Here is a 20,143-nt window from a genome sequence, read left to right as displayed (position 1 = left end):
AGGGCGTAGCGCGCGAAGACGGAGGCTCCGCCAATGGGAAGCGGCGGCGCCCCCTCTGCCTCCCGCCCAATCCCGGCTTCGTCAGCGGCTGCAGAGCCGCGGCAGAAAGCCGACGTGCCGACGTACCCTGGGAGCGAACCAATCGGAACGCTAAAGAGAAAGATTGCGAACCTCAGAGACCAATAGAAACCTGAAGGCGGGCCAATAGGGACTGAATGACAGCCAATGGGGGCGCTGCCGTGCCCTTTCTGAGGCCGGCCGCGAAGGATTGGCCGCCGCGGGCGCGGGAGGGGCGGGGCCTTCCGGCGGGCGGCCGCTCGGCCAATGGCGGCAGGGGGCGCAGGAGGGGGCGGGGCCGGGCGGAGCGGCCGCCTCCCCTCGGCGGGCAGTGGCGTCCGGCGCGGGCTCGGGTGCGCCGCTCCCTCGGGCCAGGCAGGAGCGGCCGCTGCCGGGAGGTAAGGCGGGGCCTGCCCGCGCCCCCTCCCCTGCCTCCGCCGCTCGCCCCGGCGCGGGCCCTTCCTCGCAACCCTCCGCGCGGCGTGGGCTCGCCCTGCTCCGCTGCCGCCGCCGCCTTCCCCGCAGGAGGCGCCGCTCTTTCCGGACACCCCCTCCCGCCGCCCCGGGGCGCGCTCCGCGGGCCTCGCCGCCCCTGCCTTCCCCCGCGTGGCCGGTGCGGGGCTGGGCCGGGCCTCCTTCCCCCGGGAGCCGCAGCCTCCGTCGCGGCTCGCCCCGGCCTGTCCCTGTCCCGCTGCCCGGCTGAAGGGGCCGGCGCGTCCCCCGGGTCCGCCGTGGGCGGGTTCGTTCCAGCCCGGCCTGCGCGGGTTTCTGGTGATCGAGGCGGCGGCACTGGCGTTCTCCCTTGCCCCATCCCCCCTTGAGAGGCTGATAGAAACGAGAGTAAAGCAAATGGCTTAAAACTGCTTTCCTCATGATGTGATTATTTTTGGTTTTGTTTTTTTTTTTTTTAATATGTGATACGGTTTGAATGCTCCCTGCTCCTAGTTCAGTTTGCCATGGAGCCTCCCATGCCCCCAGCTCTCGGGGTCTGGCTCGGGGGCGTCTCTGCGGGTGTGCGGGCTCCTCAGAGCCCTCCTCTGGCTGGAGAAGAGTGCTCTGCTTCTCTGCTTTCTTTCCTTTCTCACCCCCTCTGCTTAAGCAGAGGGGTTAAATCTTTGGAGGAAAAAAAGGGGGGGGGGTTAAAATTAGAGTAAATCGTAAACTGATTATTGATAGGGGTGTTACTCCTGAAACAGCCTCGCTATTTCAGCCTTCCCCTATTGCTACAACAGCTGCCTGTCCCATGAACCCTTCCTCCTCTTCCTCACCCAGCAACACTTGACTAGAGTTGCTTGAGCTGAGGTTGTGCTTTGCCTTCCGTTCTTAAATTTTGAATTTGGCATGCAATTTTTTAGCCTACGTTCAGCTATCAGAATAAGCTCAGTTCTTCCTTTTGGAAGTTGTCCCTCATGGTTCAAATCTGTTCTTGCCCCAAGCTTGGCATCTGCTCTTCTGGGTGGACTTGTCCTTGGAACCTAAGCTTGCTCCTGAGATCAAGCTGAAAGTAGATTGTCTTTGTCCCTTCTAGGAGCGTGTAATATAGGCACCTGTCCATTCAAGTGACAGCTCTGTTCTTTGAAAATTGCTACAATGTTAGCTTAATGTCTTGCAAGTGTTTTCTGCCTTCAGTTGTTGTAATCCCATGACTGTCAAGTGAAACATAAGTATTTTGTCGGTGAGTAAAAAACAGCTGTGGCATTCTGTATGTCCACTATCAGGTTCCTGGTACAAAATAGTAAGCCAGTGTACAAGTTGTGGGAAGGAAAGGCATGATGGGCTCAAAGGCGGGGGTGGCTTCCTGATATTTTTGCTCAATTAAGTAACTTAATATGGTAGAGATTCAAGCCTGCTGGCTTGTGCCTTAGTAAAGTTTTCGGTTATGTTTAGCAGGGATTGAAGTATATATTGCAGTAGAGTTGAAAACACATTCTTGACTTTGTGTGCTGAGAAATAGATTTTTAGGCTGTTGGGGGAAGAAATGCCACAAGCCCCAAAATCATTTGTAATCTATATATCACTATTTCTAGAGATGGCCTGATCTGTTGCTGAAGTCAGATGTGCCTTGAAATAGAATTCTGATTTCAGTATGGTACAGAAATTAAAAATAGACTGCATTATGCTTCTCTGTATGGAAAAGTGTAGATCTTGATGATGTTTTCATTATAATAAATCTATTTAGACATGTCTACTGTATCTATGTAATACTTCATCATAGTGGTGCTGGTTATGTAGTTAATTTGATAAATTGTGTAGAGTTCTCAGCAAGTGAGTATTTCAGTGGTTGCCCTTTGAAAAAAACAAAGGCACTTTAAGGGTACTGGAGGTCTTAAGGGATCTGTATATTTTCTAGTGGGCTGGCATAGTGCTCAGTGCATGAGACCTCATGATGCCTGTGGCTTAACCTTTTGGAAGCCTGGGTGGTGGTTCTGTTAAGTCTGCCCTACTGATGGTTGAAGTCAGGGTGGCTTGCTTTATTCTTAATTAGGAGTTATTTCATATAAAGTGAGGTTAATATTTTCTAAATTAAGAACATTATTTAGGAACCTGCAGATAAAGACTGTACATAAGGGTTTTTAATTAATTCTGCTCTAAAGGAATTAGGAAAAGAAAGTTTGTGGGAGTCTTCAGGAGGAACAAAATTAAAGTTAAGAAATAAAATTACAAAGTGGGCTGGTAAATTTGTAGAGTTTATCAGCTTCTTTTCTTCAAAGAGTATTTTTTCTTTTCTGGTCAAATAGCTGTCTGAGGATCTGATTCAAGAGAGAGGCAAGGGAGTGAAGAGCTTGTTTCCTATGCATAGATAGTAAACTGTCTTTCCGAGGAAGATCAGTCAGGTGTTGATAGGAAGAAGCACTCCATCTGTTTAAGAAAGCTTTAATGGGAGGTCAAGGGGTATGGGGATCAACCTATGGTAAATAATGTAATAGTTCAAAATGAGCAAGCTGATAAAAGTGAATTAAGAAATACATACTTTTTTGAGCTGTTCTGTTGGATATGTTGGATATAGACTTTTTTTTTTTTGCCTTTCAGCATTTTGTGCTACCTTCAAATTAATAATTTCTTACCAGAAGTTTATATTTAATGCATGAGGCAGTCTTGTGCTTAGTATCTAGCTAGGTTCAACTGGGTGGGGAGGGAGATAATGTCAAAATGACAGGACTTCCTTTTTTCAGTAGATTAATACTACCTCAGGCATCTGTAATCAGAATACTGTCAAGACATGTTTTCTGGATTCTAATTATAAGAATAAATGTCTTTTGGAATTTGATTCTCAACAATTAGCTAAATTTGTTGTAGTTGGTGTTTTTTGTAAGTGTATCAGCCAAATGTTTAGCTAATTTTAGGAGCTTCTTTTGATATTATTCTTGATAGATTGGCTTCTTCCCAGTATCACAGTCACCACTATCACCATCATTCTTTCCTTAACCTTACACTGTAGTGAGATTAGCAGTTTGTTCTTTGCAGAGTAGATGTATGCAGTGCATACAGCAGTGGTTCAGTCTTTCCTCTTTTCCAAATACTTTATGCTTGTGCTCATGGTTGACACACCTGTGGTGGTACAGCTCTTTATAGTAAAGGGAATTATTGGATTCTGACCATCCTTTGCCAAAGAACTTGTTAGAGACACTTCAGCTTCCTAGATTTGGCTTTAGATGACTAATAATGTTTTTAACTTAGACTGTTATGTAAAATATAAGAAAGAACCTCTCAAAACTAAAAGTACAGCTGGGGTTCTTCGTTGCTCCATAAAAATGGCCCATCAGTGTTGTCTGGCCTTAGTCTTGTGTATTTGGAGCTAGGCTTGTGTTTGTAGCAGTTAAGAGGTGACTTCATGCCCAAGTGTATTTTAACATTGCTTTGCATTTTTGGTCTTGCCCTTCCTCTGCTTTAACCTTCTTTGCTCCCTTTTTCTGTTTTTAGCTGCTCTGCCCTACATTGCCTCTTGATTGCATCTCTTCTAACAAATGACTATTCCAGTTGCTCCATCTATCCCTGCCCTTTCTTTACCACTTCCCATCCTGTTCAGGTAGTCTGTTAATCCTTTTTCTTTCTTTGAAATAAGGAAGAATTAGAGCTGTATTCTTTTATTTCAGTTCTGGGTTCTGTGACCAGGCCAGAGCAGCAGACCTGTCACTGCAGGAGGCTTCCACCTCTACATCTAACCTGGGCTGCATCATGCAGAGGTGTGAATGACTGTGCTTGAGATCAGTGTTATCTCCAGCACTGGTGTTTACAGGCTCTGAAGTTGGCCAGATGTAGGTAATACATAAAGCAGAAATAAAGGGAAAGACATTTCTGAGAATGTAGCTGCTAATATCCTATTAGGAATCAAAATATAATATAACTGTAACTTGAGAGATATAATTTTACTTTTCAGCAGGATTTTCTGAGCCTGATGTTAAAGTCTATTATGTACTGGGGGATGACAGATTAGTTGGTTTATCTTATTCCTGGGTATATTCCCAATATCTCTGAAGGAATTGGCTAACCTGTCCTGGAAGTGCCTACAGCAGGGTTTGAACATATGGTTTTCAACTAGTGTATTAATGTAGGCCAGAATTGTTTTTGTAATTGAAGACAGACTGTAAAGTCTGTCAGTTCTATTCAGTTCCTTTTTATTGTTTCTGTTAAGAGTGTGATAACCTGCTCTGAAAGGAGGGGAGTCAATCTCTGGGGCTCCAGTGGTAGCTATCTGATTCTAGCCTTTTGCATGCAGATCAGTTTGTAGATTGTCCTTTTTACATGTTTGTATGTATTTTAGAATATGATAAATAATGATGGAATCATCTCAATAAACTAAGTCTCTTACATTACAAATGCTGCCTGTATTTCTTAGTTAATCTTGCTTTTGTCTTTAATGCTTTATAGCACTAGTGCCCAAAGTTTTCAAGTAATGTTTCATCAGAGTAGGAAGAGGATGTGGTGTGTGGATTTCTACTTCCACAGGACCTGAATTGCTGGTCCAGAACTTCCTTGGGTCTTGCCTGGTGTGTCCATTCCCATGCCAAGCTAAGGGAGGATGAGTTGCTTTGTGGGAAGGGGTTGGTGCCAGCCAAGCATGAGGTGCAGGCTGTTTCCTGCCCTTGACAAGTCCTGTGGGAGTTGTCTTTGTGGCCACTGTTGGAGGTTCTTGGTTATCTTTATTTGATGACAGTTTATAGTTGTAGCCACATAATAATTTCAAGAACTGAGAGAAGGAGATGTTGCATTTAACAACTTTTGCATTTAAATATTTCTGACAAGGACTTCTGAAAGATCTCTTTTTACAGGTTTGCCCCTAGGTAATTCAAATGAACTGATGTATGCCATTATATAATTTGTGGAACTGAGTGTCTGATTTGTCCCACTGCTCAAGTCATCAGTGAGGATGATAATCACTGTTAGTCCCAGTACTAATCCCTGGGCTATGCTGGTGTGACCAGCCTCCAGCTGAACTTCCTGCCATTCACCACAGCCTCTTGAAGCCAGCAGTGCAGCCAGTTTTCAGTCCACCTCACTGTCCACTGCTTTAGTTGGTAGTTCATCAGCTTGTGTATGTGATGGTAGATGTTGTTAAAAGCCTTATCAATGCAGAGATGAACAGCATCCACTGCTCTCCCTTCAAGGTTACTTGCTTCAACAGCTTCCCTCCCCTCAGCACTGTGAGGCCACATCTGGAGTGTAGTGTCCGGTTCTGAGCCCCCCAGTGTGAGAGGTGGAGTTACTGAAGAGGGGCCACTGAGATGATTAAGGGACTTTCCTCATATGAAGAAAGGCTGGGAGAGTTGAGACTATTTGGTCTGGAGAAAAGAAGTTAACAACAACTTGTTAATACCAAGTTACACTTGTGCATCAAATCTCTAGTTCCAGACAGCTATATAAGATTTTTTTTTTAGCATTCAAGGTTACTTGTTTTTTCCCCTAAATACAACAGAGTATAATTTATCATTTTCAAAAGTAGAAGGTGTTAGTCATATAGATGCTTTTGTTACATTTTTGATACCTGCTGTACAGACAGCATTTCAGGGTTTGTTAAAATGGTTCTGTTTTACTGCAGTGGTAGTCACTATTCCTTATTCTAGTTTCAGCATTTGTTTTCCCAGACTTTCACTGGGATATGATGAATTGTCACCAATATGGTCTTCTATTTTTTTTTGACAGAGTGGGACAGAGGTTGATATCAGTGTTCATAAAGTTGGTTTTCTTGCTTCTTCAAAACCAGTGATAAAAAATGTTCAGATCTTCCAGCTTAGTTGGTTTTTCCTGCATCTATTTACAGGTTTATTTATTCAGTTTTGTCAATTGAACCCTAGGTACAAAAGCATTTCTTTAATGCATCTGCATAGTTTCTTGTTGAATATGTTACTCAGAAATAGCTACTGGCCTGTATCTAAAAGTCTGTGACCCATTTGTCCAGGGTTTAGTTTTTCACATAAACAAAACTGACTTTTCAAAATAGGCTCACAGCCTTCTGGGTTAGTCTCCACTGCCTTATACAGGCTGTGGCATCTGGGTGGTCTGTGAGCTTCCAGGTGGCATGATTAGAGCTGCTGGGATTCAGGAAACTGGTGACTGACACATTTCTACAGTCTTGTTGTGGAACTCCAGCTCTAACCTCTGTAAACCAGCAGACATTCTATAACTTCTGCTGCTCACTTTGGAGGGTAACTGCTTGTCTTTGGATATTCCTGCTATGTCTTGATGTCATTTATATATATATATATATATATATGTATATATATATGTGTGTGTGTGTGTATGTATGTATATATGTATATACATATATATATGTGTGAATATATATAAATGGTCTTGCAACTGGATAATCCTTTCTTTGGAAACTGCCATTTTCAAATGAAGTGGATCTTAGCAGGAAGCTGAGCTGTGTATGGATGAATTTCTTTGCTTAAGGAACTTTGTGTGCTGGGATAGTATTTTTCAGAAAGTAATAAGGGTTGGCTGGTGAAGAAAGAAATGGCTGGTTATTTTGGATGACCACCTACAATGTGTAATCTTCCCCTTTGCTAAGCAGAGTTGCATTGATAGCATATTAATATATTAACTTTACTTAAAATAGAGAAGCATCCATTCCCTCTGGGGTATGCTGCACCTGATTCTGTCAGTCAGGAGCAAGGATGTTGTCAGACCAATTTGAGAGCTCTGTATGCTGATACAGTGAGTACACTAATACAACTGTAAAACAGAGTTGCAGAAAATGACTGTTGGGTTTTCATGTGGTTGTCAGATTCAGATTGTAGCTGTTTTCTGCCCCTATTTCCAAAAGTCTGCATTCAAGCAGTTATTTGTTCCCAGCTGATGCTTGGGAACAGTGAGCTCTGTAAGGGCTCATGAAATTACAATTTTTGCATTTGTCAATGCTCTATTTGAAAATAGAATTCCTGTTTTCAGGACAATGACAGATAATATTAAGATTTCCTTCTGTCACTGTAGGATGCTTGACTTCTACAACCTGTTTCTCTGGCTTACTGAGTCTTTGAATCCATGCCTGAATATAAAAACATGGCCTGTTGCACTTTGAGTTTGGGCATTTAGAGGAAAAAAATAAGTAGACTAATAAAAAAAATTCTTGCTGTATTCTGTGATGATTTAGAGTTGGTCTCTAAGTGGTTTGGAGGTATAGTGTAGAGTTTCATATAATAATATGAACAGCCAAAAACTTTGCAAACTCTAGTAAACAGTGACTGCAGTCTTAAAGGCATGGTGTATGCCTAGTTTGAAAGTGGGAAGTTAGTGCAATGATGCTGGTTTTATTTGTCATACTGGGGTTTTACTGTAGCACTCCAAGACAGCAAAATTCTGTGCAACTTTGAGGAATATTTTACCTTCTGTAAAGATAAAGTTGTGTCTTTTCCAGAAAACTCTCAAATGCCAGATGAGGTCAATACCAAAAAGCTGGTTTAAGCACATTTCTGCAGACTTCAGTCCTGACCCTATATGATGTGTTGACCTAAGGCCTAGGGCATGGCTGCTCTAGTTTTGGAAAGTGCTGCTGCTCCCAGAATGCATTTTTCTCTGGTGGATAGAGATTCACCAGTGTCACCTACACCAAGGCATCAGGTGCAGCTTTGCTACAATAGCCATGGTGTTTATATTCAGTTCTGTCCTTTGTGTCTCTCAGGAAGAATTACTTGGTCTGAGTAGAAGTCATCTCTATCTATTTACAAATTTGCCTGACTTGTAGGTAATGGTTCTATTTGTAGTAGCAGGAAACCCAGCGACAAGAACTGGGAATCCTAACACCGACAGCCAGTCTTTTCTGGAGTCAGGCTGCTGTTTTTTCCCTTGTTTGAGATTATATTCAGTAGGAACAAATTTTCTTTTTGGGCTGATGGATATAAGTATCCTCTTGCAAGTGTTGCAGATGTGACTTGTTGTTAACACAATATCCCTTCGTGGTCCTTTATGGCCAAAGGAGACCTGGTGGTGTTGCTGTTGGGGGACATGGGGCTGTGGCAGTGACAACAGGCCCTGAGGCTGCTGCTTGAACTGGATTCTTGCTGCAGCACAGGAACCATGCAGGTCTCAGATGAGATGGAAGATGAGGGGTCTGCAGGGGCCTAGGACTGTTGAAAGTCCAAACTGCTGGAATCTGACACAAGTGGTTTATCTAGCAAGGAAGGTACTTGGGAATAAAAACATTGAAATCTCAGTTTGGAGGGGTCAGAGGCAAGACAAGCTCAGGCTTCCTAGAGGTTTGTAGAAAGACTACAGAAATCTTTTCAGCTCTTTATCTGAACATTTTGAAACACTGCTTGCAGGGTCTGGTCAGCCCTACTCTGTGATTCAGTGCAGGTTGGGGGTCAGAGAGATAGGTTGAGGAAATGACTAGGGGTGTGCACCAAATTAAGACGGGGCAGGAAAACAGATTCTCAGCAGACATGTTAACAGTTTATTAGGATACTGGAGGCAGTTACCTTGTGAAAACATGCTGGTCAATCTTTCTGCCTTAATACAGAGAGGAGACCTTTGTTCAGAAAGTTATATGGCCTTCCTAGATATTTTAGAACTGGAGTGGGCAATGTGCTTACTCTGTAATGTGTGCTAAAATAAATGTTTAAACTATTTCTTCTTCGGCTTGTGTTGTCACCTGTGAGCATACCAGAAAAACAAGTGCTGCCTAACAGTTCTCCTATCATTCTTCTAAATGGTGAGGATTAACATTCTGAGAAGATTATGGCAGTTTACAGGACCTTATAGTCTGTATACATTTTGTTTATTACTTTATCAAACATCTGAAAGCTCGGGGATGAAGCTAGGTAACACTTAATAGTGCTGTGCCTTTCGTGTTCCTTAGAGCCCAGTAAATGTGTATGTTAAAAGCTGCTTTATTTCAAACCACTGCAGAGTTTGAGTAAACATGGAAGAGACTGTAAGGTCTCAAGTTGCCAACTGTGAATGCCAGAAGGTATGAAGGGGCTTGAACGAATATGCTGCTTCATTTTCAAGGTCTAGAATAAAAAAAAAATCAGAAAACTGCCAGTGTTTTTCCTGAAATTTCTTGACACCTACTGGAATAATCACCATTTTAACCTCTAGCTAGGGAGTGGGCTTAAGGCAAATGGGTTTGGAAGACTTTCTGACAGTTGTTTAGCCCTCAGTTACATCACTTATCAGGCATTCATAGCAGAAACTTCTTAATTTTTTTTTCAATGTGCATAGCTCTTAAATGTTGTCAGAAGTTCCTCACCCAACTGTCAAATAGTACTCTTTTGGGATTTAGAAATGCAGAGTGCTTGGTCTGCCCCGGGTGGTTTGAGGACACTAAAATTGCAGTGAATTGAAGTGTAATCATAACTGGGCTCGAGGGCTGTGATCTCTTCTGTAAAGGCTTGCCAGCAAAAGAAGCAGCTCTGTAATAAATGTAAAATGGTAAAATGTTTCTTTCAAACCATTAAGGAGCATCCCCAGAGTATTTCTTATCAATTGCATGGCAGTAAATCTGTGCACTGCTCCAATTTATACATTGGCAACCATTGTATGACTCTCCTCAAACTTCACATGGAATGAATGATAGTAATGCTCATTCATTATTTCCACAAATGAGCAGTGATAGGTTTATATATATGTGTGTTCAGTGAGCTGATGTTGCCCTGAGCCCAGAGCAGGAAGGCAGGCCAGGTGTACCCTTTGTGTGGCTAAAAGAGCAGCACATTCTCATGGAGGTGCAGTGCCACTCTGAACTTTTTGCCTCCATGCAACCATGATCCTATACCAGCATGATCTGTCAGGTGTCTTTCAGAAGTGCACAAGGCACAGAGTATAATTTAACAGCAAGCCCATTAACTGGCATAACTATTCCCATGTCTTGGGAAGCCTGAGAAGAGGTACACAAATACCCAATGGATTTCTCCAAACTTGTCTTTTCGTTGTTCACACTAGTTTCTGCTGTGGTTCCTGGCTGCAGCCTGGAGCTCTTAGAATTCAGTAAACATTTCTGGACCATGTTTTGTTTCTTGTGGTCTGATAGTGGTCCCAAACTCTCCTGGTCAGGATGAAGTGCCACCAATACCGCCTCTGACTACATCTTTAAGGAATTAATCTGCTTCAGAAGCTTGATGGAACAGCTGTGCTTCATACTCTTAGCTTGAAAAAATACAGCAGTTACTTTAAAACTGCTTAGAATCCCTTCTTTAAGGACAGGGTATTCCAGGAAGCAACTTGAAACTGTAGCTGAATTCAGATATTTATAATTTCAAGCACAGTTTAATTGTGCATGCTGGGTAGTGTCAATTCAGTGTCCAAATATAGATACTTAAGTAGTTTTTTGTTTCCAGCAGCAGTATTGAAACATTCAGCCAATTTAAGTCGGTACAAGACATGAATGTATAATGAAACTGGTTTTGAGGGCAAGAATTGTGTGTGTTGCCACATAGCCTAGAACAAGTCTTGAAGCTTGTGAAACTTGTTTTCTGCTCTGGATATCATCTTTCCTTCCTCCCTTTCATTAGAGTGGTTTGCAAGAGGTTTTTTGTGACTTTGTGAACATATTGGAAGGATTCTGTGGGCAGTAAGTTCTTTTCAGTGAAATGCAGGTGATGTATCTGATGTATGGTTTCATCTGCATCACCTGGCTGCTTGGAGGAGTAACTTCAACATGAGAGCTAGTTACATGGGAAAGGTGCCAGGACTGTGGCCATCCCTTTCTAGGATGTGCTGCCCATGCTGAGACTGGAGATGTGGTTTGTCAGTATGATGGCCCTACATAATTATCTAATGGAAGGGAGCAGTGTGGGAGGCAATAGTAAATCATACTGGAGTTGCAGTAGGTGTAGAAAGCAGAGGGTAGGCAAAGGTGTTAAAGCAAAAACTAAGCTAAACTGAGAGGAGAATTTTTCAGTGTGTAGCAATAATTGTGGGCCCGATTGCTACTAGGTTGCTTGAGGGCATTCCACTTATGTGGAATTATTGTTGCAATTAAACAGTAGTCCTTGGCATTAAGTGTCTTCAGCTTTAAATCTCTTCCTTTGAGACAATCCAGTTAATTGGAATATATGTTATTGCCTAGTTATGTGTTATTTATGCTGTTGACTATAATGCAATTAAAAAAGGACTTGAAAAAATTGACACAGTGATACCCAAGAATTTTTTTTTGCTATTCAGCTAGGCTCCTTTCCTTCTGCGCTAGCAGTTACATGAAACAGGTCACAGTAAATACGTAGTGATATGTATCAATATGCATCAATCTTTTCTGTGCATTCTAGAGAATTTGGAAAAAAAGTGGATGGTGTCCACACACACTTGTTTTTTCAGTAACACAAATGGAGGAATGGGTTAAATTTTTATTAGGAGTTCTTTCCCCCATTTATAGAGGTGCTGCCTCATTTTTGGTGGTTGAAATTACTATGATCCTTAGTAACCAAGAGCTATGTAACATGTACATTTTGGGTTAAAAAACAATTGCTATGGAAATATGATGCTTAGATAGCATCATTCTAAAGTCCTAATTGCATGCAAGGCCTTGTCAAAATTTCAAAGCACATTAGCTGTCTTGGACTGGGACAGAACTTCTGCTCTTAGCTGTTCACTCTGGAGCAATGTATTGAATGTTACAGTGTTCTGTTGCACCTCTATTAACATAGTATTGCTTAATTTTAACTTGTGCCTTCATAGTTATCAATGTAACTAATTTTTCTACTTTTGCAAAGTAGTCTGACTAAGCAAAATACAGGAAATGGTGATGGCAGGTTCTAGTTTTTGCTCTCATTAGTCGTCATTAATATAGAGATTTCCATGAAGACACTTGATAAATGTGCCAGCATGGCCAAGGAGTTGCTGTCTGAAATGACATACTGAAGTGATTTTGAGCCTTGTTGGCACATTGCAATGGCAAATAGAACAGGTTGTGTTAAGCCATCACAGGACCTATTTTTGAAAATTGTGGAATATTTAGATCTTTACAAAGCCATTTAAGTACAGCAAAGGTAGCACATAATTGCTAGTTCATGTCTTTGCGTATGAGCAGTTTTACTTAAGCATTGTGTAGTATGTATGTGCACAGGATAACAGGTAAAATCAAAGTAACTTTCTCTGACATACTGGCTAATAAATATTTTGGTCCATATTAACATTTCTGTATTTATGGTTTTGCCATTTGGGAAATTTTCTTATGTGAGCACTGGGAGGCTAGATCTAGACAACAACTAATCTTACTTCTTTTGTAGACTTTTTCAAAGTTTCTTTTATATGTTGAGGGTGTTTCTTCTGGGATTACACTGCCATAGCAAACAGCTCTTCCAGGACAAAACATGTAAGTAGTGTTCTCACAAACAATCAAAATTTTGCATCTGGGTTTATTGAAGCATATGTCAATCATGTGACTGTCTTATGCCTTAGTAAACAGCCTGCACGAAGAGTTCAGTAAAAAGATGGTCTAGCTGAAAAACAGATGCTTTGCAAGAACTGGATTTTTCTGAATGAGTACAAAAGCAAAAGCAAAAATATTATCTAACAATTTTTTTTTTTTGTTTACTTAGTTGATGTTAACTGTTTTTAAAGCAATGGCATACATATACTGTAATTGTACTCAAACCTATCCTGTAGGAAGAGAAAGCATTCATTTGGAAGCATTAAGAACATGGACACACATTTCTGGTAATTTTTTTGCCAGTAAGTTCTTTTCATTAAAGAGGGCTAGAGAGACATTTTCTGTATCAGTCTTTATTTTGTCCCCATTGGGGTAAAAATTTATTCCTAATCAGTTAAATTTATTTAGATGATTGTAATTTTCATATGGTACTGTGTCTTTAGAGAATAGAAAAGCTTACAACCACTGGTGTGGTAGATTCCTCAAAGAAAAAAATGCTTGTGAGAAGCAAGTATCCCAGAGAGGGTAGACAGAGGTAAATGGTACCTGTACCTATCTCCTGAAGGGAATAAAACCCATCTGCTAAGTGAGAAAGATGAGGAGCTATGGGAAGGAAATAACTGAATCAAAAGACATGAGGCTTTCAAAGACTTTTTCTCAGGAAGACTGTTCTTTTTAAGAAGTGATGGTGACAACCTATTTAATTTGCTTTACCTGAGCGACAAAATGTTTGGAGTCCTATTGCAAATAGATCATGCGGTTAAATCAGGTCTTTGAAAAGAAAATAAATGTGAGTTTGTGTATGAAGTAGAAGCTGCCCTGGATAATTTCACAGGCCTCCTGAAGAAGGGAAGCTTACTACATTGCAACTTGGGCTGCAAGAAGCAGCGTGAACACATCCAGGAAAATCCCTCTGTCCTGCTTTTCCTGTAGGTCTCTAAGTAGCCTGCTCTTGATTGCTGTCACTGTTGCTTTTCCTCTGGTAAAAGAGGTGAGGGGAGAAGAAAAATAAAGGAGACTGTGGTAAGGATGAAAACTGCAGACTTCACAAAGAAACAGAGCAGGGCAACTTCTCACTGTTCCTCCAGGAGATGGTGGGTGCTCTTCAGTGCAGTCCTTTGTCGATGAGAAGATATGAGGGGATGTAGTAAGTGCTTTTTAATCAAGAAGATTTTGGAGGAAGATCTGTGGCTTTGGGTGGTCTTGAGTCCAGGAAGCAGACACTAGAAAGGGAGGGGGCAATGGTAAGCAGAAGCTCATAAGATGGAATTAAAAAACCTGCAGCATGTAACCAATATAAGTGTGTTCCAAGATGTCTCTCTTCCTGAAGAACGTGAGTATCTGGGGCTGTGGGTTGCTGCTGGAGGTGGCTTTCTTGACTTGATATTCAATTGAAAAGCCTAAGCATCTGGCCTATATTTTATATAGAATAGAGTGTTCAGATTAACTAACAAGAAGGAGCTGCATTTGAGGGTTGCAAGTTGTTTTGGGAGAGCAGAAGATACTAGGGCACCCTCTGTTACTTGTGTTGTGCATTGGACTGATTATAAATACAGCATCTTGTCACGAGGAGCACATGCATCAAAGATAGCTCTTCAAGGAAATTGTGTGGGTTATGGCTAAAGGAAACAGAAATTCACATTGTATTTTAAGTGGAATGCAATCATAAGTGGAAAAAATATGGGGTTTTCTATTATTAATCTTATTAGTGCTTTCTTTAGGTCGTTTTTATCAGCATTGTCATCACTGCTACAGAAATACTTCAGATCCTGTTTAAAAAAAATTTGTTATTAGTCCTCTATACAATCACAGAAGGTCCAACTTCCAAAAGAGCTTGCAACTTAAACAGAAGAACCGAGACATGCTGGAGAAAGAAAATACACAGACAGTGAATTGCAATGACATTTGTATTTAGAACAGATTTTGTGACAAGTTTGTAGAGGAAGTGGAAGAAAAAGGAAAAGGCGGTCATAGGAGAAGAGAATTAATAGCAAGAAGAGAAGGGGTGGAGTACATCAAAGATGAAAGAGCTGGGGGGAAAGGGATTGAATCAGTAACTAATTAGTCATTTATTTAGTGGGAACATTTAGATTAATACCTTAGGAGTGATGAGAATGTTAATGTGGTTTCCAAGTGACATGATGTAGGTGGTTTTCAAAAGAAAACATAGCATTCATTGTAAATGTATAAGCTGAATTTTTCTTAAAGATCACAGATCTCTTCCTCCACCCACACTGTTCTTACACTTCTTGATTTCATCTATTTGCTATGAAATGTATTTATCTTTGTAGCCACAGTCATAAGATTCAAGTTTAGGAGAAAAAACCAAACTTGATCAGTGGAAGCAAAAGATCACATTCTGTGTAGAACTGGTCATATCAAGTGTAAAATTGTGTTCTCCTACATACAGATTGGAGAGCTCCTGTCAGTTGTCTGAGCATTAATAAGCATTAAGTTTGTCCTTTAAGACCCTGGCTTCTTAACATATGTTGATGTAAGAGATGATACACTTCCCTCTCTGAAGCAGAGGGGAAAAGGACTTAGGCTAGGCAGTCAAGCTAGAAAAAGAAATTGCAAGTCTCATTTGTGTGCATCCCACTCATCTGTCCTCCCTTTTGATGCAGCCATGGAATATATCCCACAGCCACCCACAATACTCATCTCTCCTTGCTCTTTGCATGGCTTGAGAATTCCCTTGTCTTCTCCTTGTCTGCCCTTGTTTACCCATATGTATCCTTCTAATAGAGATTCTAGATCTGCACCCCTCTGCCATCTGTGCCCGTGTATGCCAAGTAGATGCATGGAGTGGTAACTATTATGTAATAATGAGAACATAATGTAATTAATATCTACAAGGATCTGAATTAAAGAAGATGCAATGTTAAGATACTGCATTGAAATGTACTGAGTCCTTGAAGTGAAGGGAAACTTGGAGAGGTAACTCTTGCTGTGGGAATTCCTAACTTGGTTGGTATGTAAAAGTCTGGCAAATTTTTTAGTAGCTGGTTTACTGCTCTGTAAAGTAAAAAGTAATAGTTGAAGCTAATCCAAGTCCCAGAGGAGATGAGGAGGGTCACAGAGCACAGCAGGGATTCTGAGGCCACTGGAAAAGAAAGTGAGATACACATCCAGAAGAAATCAGACTTCATGTGGTCTGCATCATGTAGGATAAGTTTTTTAAGTCCAGCACAGTTAAAAATTAACATAGTGTTTACTTAGCTCAATGATCATATTCACAGTTTTGTAACAAAGGTTGCAACTTGTATTTTTACCCAGTTAGAGAGGGGGAGAGGTAGGTGTCTTTACAGTGCTCAATGACAGATCTTTTAATTTTTTTTTTTCCTATCAAATCTGACTGCAGCTCTATGTAGCACTACAGTGAACTGAGGGGTTTGTTAATGATTAAATTGAAGGGTTTTTTTCTGACCTATTATTTGGAAAGATCTGTGTTTTATTGTGCAAAATTGGCATTGTTTCCATAACAAAATGCAGTCCTGTGATGAAGTCAAACTCTCTTATACCAGAAGTATTAGGTTTCTTAAATAAAATGCTAAAGCAGTCATGGTTATTTTTTAAATAAAACAACAAAAATGCATTCACTTGGTGGCAGTTCTTTAGTACATCTGAGGTTTTGTGCAGACTTCTCATGGTTACCTTCTGAAGCTGTTAGGTAAACATGCTCACTTTTTAAAGCTGTAAGTAAAAAGGAAGCGTATTTTACAGCTCATTAAAATATTCTTTTTGTGTGTGATGTGGAAACCAGTTCAAAGTCTCACCCAATACTGCTCTTTGATAGCAGTATTAGAGAGGGAGATGGATCATTTACACCCCTCACTGCCAGTTTTGGCATGATTCTCTTTGTCAAGCCAGCTGATACACTATATTTGGAAATGTGGCTGTGTTCTGTGTTACTAAGCATATTCATCATTGCTGTCAGTGTACTCGCTCTTTGGAGAATGCTTTCAGGAATTTTCAGCAACGTTCATTTGAAAGAAAACATGGCATAGTACTTAAAGGCTATTCACCAGAATACAGCCAAACTCAAAAAGAAAAAAAAAAGCAACCCAAATTGCTTTTCCACTGAAATGTGTGCTGCTTCTTCAGACATCCGTAAAGTTTGTGGTTCTGAATCTGAAGGATTTTTTCTTTTGCTTCTCCCCATGTAGTGCTGCTATATTTTATATATATATATACATACATACATATATATATATATATATATATATATACATACATATATATCTTTTACATGTATTTATTGCTTTTTCTGTTGTCGTGCAGGTACTGCCAAACACCCCTTCTTTTCATTGCTGTGTCATAAAGAGGACTCGAACTTTCTTTCTAATCAATAATTTTAGTCACTTGCAGAAAAATACACCACCTTTTTGTTTGAAATTTTATTTAAAATGAAAAATATACTGGTTTTTCCCCCTGAAGTTACAAATATGTCATGGAATTCTAGGATTTTTTTTGAATTGAATTGAAATTTAACTCTATAATCTGTTTCATGAGCTAAATTACAAAGGTGGTTTCACAAAGGAAGCACACTTACTTTCTCCATATTGGGTCTCCTGCTATCATTATAATCATTTGCTGGTTAAATACAGCAGAGCACTCCATAACTAAACTTTTTTCCCAACCATGAAATTGGATGAAGTGTTCTGTTAGATTTCAGAAGTTTTGAAAAAACATTCATAATCTATTTTTAAATTATTTATTTTATAAGATATAATGTGTGACTTTTTAATGATACATAGACTTCACAGTGCTGGTATTTGGAATTCATTTTCTAGACAGCTATGTATAGCAGCAAATCCTTTCAAATTATGGCTCTTGCTAAACAATTCAGCTGTCAAATGCATTAGTTTTAAATAGTTATATCTGTTTCATGTAACTGAACACTGAATGAAGATGAGTACGTAGGAAGTAGAAACCTGTTTTTCTGATTGGGAATTGGATCCAAAAGTACAGTTTTGATCAAGGTAGATGATTCCTTGAAAGGAAATACTTCCTTAACTAGATATCCCAAGATGTCAGTCTGATGGTTTTGCTTTTTTTTGTGTGTGTGTGTGTGAGAGAGAGACTTGCTGATTTAATCGTGCATGCAGAATATTTTCTCTGTAGAAATTCTGATGGCTAAGAAGCAATAGTTAGACAGGATGCATGTATCAAAGGAGAGAGCAGAGATACTCACAGAGCTTATTTCATATTCATATACTGGTAGCAGTATACTGAAAAAATGCATTTCTGATTATGGTGCCATCAATCTTTTAAGTTGTGTTCAATGAGCTTGTTTTTTTCTATGGTATGTTTGCTGTGTTTTATTTGAGCATCAGTAGTAGCTGAGACATATCTTGTATAAGCCTTGAATTTCTTGTGTAGACCAGATTTCAGCTAGATTTCTGGTTTTGGCCTCTGAAACAATATTCATCTAGGGTAGCAATATAAATACAAAGCATTGTTCAAATTTTCCTTTTCATTGTATTTGGGAAGCTGAAGTTCACAGCCTCTGAAATCAGCTTTATCTTTAGACATAATTCTTGCCACTACTTTCACTGGAATAATGGATTATTGCTACTGAGTGTTTCATACAAGGAAAAATTCAAAAATTGTTGCTAACTGTGTACCATATTTGAACAGCTTTATGTATTGCTGTGTTGTTTTTCTGAATCCACAGTGGCACTTTTCATGTCTCCATTTATAAAATGTGCACAGTTTTCTTTGGCTTTTTTCTTCTCATAAATTTACTGATGGATGTTTATATTTCAAGCAGATTATTCCTCTCAATAGAACTTTAAAATAATAATGGAAAGAAAAAAGCATGCAGTATATTGGTAGTTGTTTGTGCAGAACATTTGCTAAGATTGTTTTTCCCCAGTTTATTGATCAGTTAACTTGCTTTATTCTTGGAAATGAGAAAACAAAATCCTTCAAAATAATTTCATTTTTTCAACCTGCATATCTTAATACTTATGAGTATCTTGATATAAACTATAGGTCATTTATAACTTTTATAATGAAATATATGGTGTGTGAGTGCTTTAATTTTCTGATGATTCTAAAGATGCAGGGACTTGTGCTTAGAGGAAATGTAGAAAACATTTGTATGAATCAACACAGGACTGTACTGTTCTTGCTCTTAAGCTTTTGGACTCCATCTACAATCCTGCTGTTGGATCCATTACAGACCCATCTGACTTGATTTTTCTTAAGAGCTGAAGAATCTAAAATAAATGTAGCAGGATGGCATATGGGAGAGTGGGACATGCAATAGGCAATGTGCAAATAAAGTCTTTGTGAAGGATGTACCACGAGAAAACTCCTGGGGGGTAAAGAAAAAAACAAAGCAGAAGGAAAGACTGTATAATGGGAAGACCATGAAAATAAACTCTAAGTTAATTTTTTGTTGGCGTTGTTATTCTTTATCTTTGTCTCACACTGCATTATGGCAGGTTGACCTTTTATATGGATCCTATTTCCAGTGAGCACTATTTTAAATCCAACATGGATTGCATAATGAGCATTACTGCCCCCTTCATTTGTGCTGAAAAATATAGAGAAATCTCATATCAAATGTAATTGTTTGTGGTAGAACAGCACCTTTCAAGGGGATGTCCAGTGTTCATTCACAAACATCAAGAGATGTGATCAGACAGTGGTTCTCACATTGAATCTGTGGGATCTTTCCTTACCAGCTGCATGTGTGGGCTTGTCATAGTAGAAACTGTATTGGGAAAGTAAGTTATGCAACTCAGGGGGGACTGATAAAGTGAAGCACAGGTGGGTTGTTTGAGCCTCTGACATCTATCAGAGAGTGCTAAAATCAGGGGATGTGAATATGCCCCAGGACTTCACAGTTTGTGTGTGCTCAGAGCTAGTTTTGTTCTTGCACTATGATTAATGTCAGAAAATGAAAGACTCGGTTTCTTTGCCTTTGGAAAACACCTTATAGTTTTGCCTTACTTCCCTTTTATGAGGTGTTGCTTTTCAGTCAGTTTTGAGCTCCTTTAATTTTGAGTTAATAAGTTAACAGTGTTAACTTACCTTGCTTCCTGATCATTCAAAGTTACTATTTAAAATAAACCTTGGGTTTGGTAGCTTCTTGTTCTCTCTAATCTTAATGGAAAAGGAAAGCAGCCAGATTATATACCTTTCCTACTAGAATTTTCAGCTGCTGTTCAATACATTACAGTGTTAATACCAGTTGCTGAAGAGCAAAACTTTTTGGCAGCATATGAGAGAAAGCATGTAATTTTGGGTCAGCTAACTGCACTGACCAAG

General features: G+C 40.0%; 1 protein-coding gene across 1 annotated transcript in view; it reads left to right on the top strand.

Annotated features, from left to right (window-relative positions):
- The first annotated feature begins 370 nt into the window (after positions 1 to 370).
- The window catches only part of SETD3 (SET domain containing 3, actin N3(tau)-histidine methyltransferase), a 61,508-nt gene continuing 41,735 nt past the window's right edge, over positions 371 to 20,143 (top strand). The window contains exon 1 of the mRNA XM_066552186.1: positions 371 to 455. The gene's annotated coding sequence lies outside the window, so the exon portion shown is untranslated. The remainder of the gene's footprint in view (positions 456 to 20,143) is intronic.

The sequence above is a fragment of the Molothrus aeneus genome, chromosome 6, assembly GCF_037042795.1.
Source record: "Molothrus aeneus isolate 106 chromosome 6, BPBGC_Maene_1.0, whole genome shotgun sequence".
NCBI lineage: Eukaryota > Metazoa > Chordata > Aves > Passeriformes > Icteridae > Molothrus > Molothrus aeneus.
Note: the sequence above shows the minus strand (reverse complement) of the source record. Positions and strands in the feature narration are given on the sequence as shown.